Source organism: Capsicum annuum, unplaced genomic scaffold, assembly GCF_002878395.1.
Source record: "Capsicum annuum cultivar UCD-10X-F1 unplaced genomic scaffold, UCD10Xv1.1 ctg2682, whole genome shotgun sequence".
NCBI classification, from domain to species: Eukaryota; Viridiplantae; Streptophyta; class Magnoliopsida; order Solanales; family Solanaceae; genus Capsicum; species Capsicum annuum.
The window spans coordinates 1527892-1530030 of NW_025833140.1; the positions used below are offsets into that span (position 1 = coordinate 1527892).

General features: G+C 36.8%; 1 non-coding gene across 1 annotated transcript; it reads left to right on the top strand.

Annotated features, from left to right (window-relative positions):
• Window positions 1-819: 819 nt before the first annotated feature.
• LOC124890907 lies at window positions 820-926 on the top strand. Its single transcript, XR_007049432.1, has one exon. It is a non-coding gene; the product is annotated as a small nucleolar RNA R71 (small nucleolar RNA).
• Window positions 927-2139: the final 1213 nt, after the last annotated feature.

Consider the following 2139-nt stretch of genomic DNA (forward strand, 5'->3'; position numbering starts at 1 on the left):
CTTGTTGTAATTGTATTTACCTGCTTAGGATTTGTCTCTGTATCGCTAGGTAATGCTCCTTGAGTTCTTGTATTCTGTGCTCCTGCAATTTGACCCAATTGCAACTCTGGATCTCTCGTAACTAATTGTTGACTCTTCAACTCAGCTGCAAACTGTGTCTGTTGAGTCTTAATTTTAGTTGCAAAGTATGCTTGTTGAGCCATAAAATGCTTCACCAATTCCTCCATATTGCTAGATTGAGTAGTCTCCTGTGTATTCTGAGTTGGCTGTGGATTTGATTGCACTTATCCATTGTACTGATTTGTATTTTGTGCCTGATTTCTACCCCATGAGAAATTGGGATGGTTTCTCTAGTTGGAATTATAAGTATTACAAAAAATTTATTGTCCCTACCAATTTGCATTCCCCACATAATTGTTAGAATCCAAATTAGTCGTGCAAGCATCAGCTATATGCTCACCACTTCCACAAACCTCACACAAAGAATTTGCTTGTTGAACTGCATTCGTTGTAGCTGCTGCTGGTTGAGAAACACCCAACTTTATGCTATTAAGCTGAGTAATCATATGATTTTGCATGGCTGCAATTTGTGCCTGTAGTGCAGTTAACTAATCTACCTCCAACACCCCTGCAACGTTTTTAGGAGTACTCCCTGAGTCTGAATGATAGTCAGGGTTCCCTTGTGAAATCCGATTCAATAGTGTGTACAATTCTTCATATATCTTCTTAAGAGCCTGTCCACCTGCTGCTGAATCCAAGAGAATCTTTATGTTTGACTCCAATCCTTCTATGAAAGTATGCACAAGAACATCATTAGATTGATGATGGTGAGGGCAATTTCAGATCATAACCTTAAATCTCTCCCAAGCTTGGTAGAGATTCTCTCTATCCTTTTGTCTAAAACTCAAGATTTCATGCCTCAAGTGTGTCGTCTTCCCATATGGAAAGAATTGAATAAGAAACTTTTGAGCTAGATCTTCCCATGTAGTGATGGATAGTGGTGGTTCAACATGTAATCACCTTTTTACTTCCTCCATTAGAGAGAAGGGGAAGAGTGTCAACCTGACATAATCAGAATTCACCCCTTCAGGAATGTATGTATCGCTGATTTCCAAGAAGGTCTATGTATGCTGTTATAGATCTTTGTGTGAAAGGCCATGAAATTGCCCCACTGAATTCAGCAATTGCACTATATTCTGCTTCAATTCAAATTGACCTCCTAGTTTAGGCTTTAGAATACTACTCGTCACATTGTTCATGAGTGGGATTGCCACCTCACGAACAGGTCTAGTAGCTTGTTGAGTAGGAGCAACTGGAATAACAGGAATGACAGGAGGTGGAACATTCCCAGCATTTGGATCAACTGGTTTATTTCTTTGTTCAGCCCTTCTTCACCTTTGTTGAAGATTTGCTTTGGTTTTGAAAAAGACTCTACTAGTTCTTTGTCACTCGCCAGTCCTAGATTCAGCTAAACCTTCAAAAATTCAGCCTCTAATATCAAGTTGTTAATACCTAAACTTAATATCAAAAACCAAAAATTTAGCAATTTACTAATTGTATTAGATCCCCGGCAACAACGCAAGAAACTTATTGCGACTCAGACTCACACGCAAGTGCACGTGATCATTCAAGTAATATAGTGATTTAGACAATCAGATATCATTCCCACGAGGACTAAACAAGTAGAATTTTAACCAACTTTTAGTTTCAGACAATGAGTATTAGGTGTTGTATAGTATCAAGATGATTTTGAATTTGAGAATAAAAATGTGAATTAATAAACAAGAAATAAAATTTTATGACCAGAGCAAAGCAAGCAGCGGTTGTAAACAGTTATGATAAGAATTATAGGCTTGAGGCTTTTTTATCAATCATACAAATCTCCATTCTTATAGTAGTCCAATTGGTTATCAAGTTTTTGTTTCTCAAGGTTTAGACAACGATCTTGATCTCCCATCTTAAAATCTTTTATCTATTGAATATTTCAGCTACAACTCTCACAGAGATACAACAATTCTTCTAGATTTATTAAGTAATTTTCTTGCAATTGAACCAAACAAGGCTTATAGGTATATCCCTATCCTAGATGCTAATTCAAATCCCTTATTTTATAAAAGGATAATAACCTTGCTCCTTAAT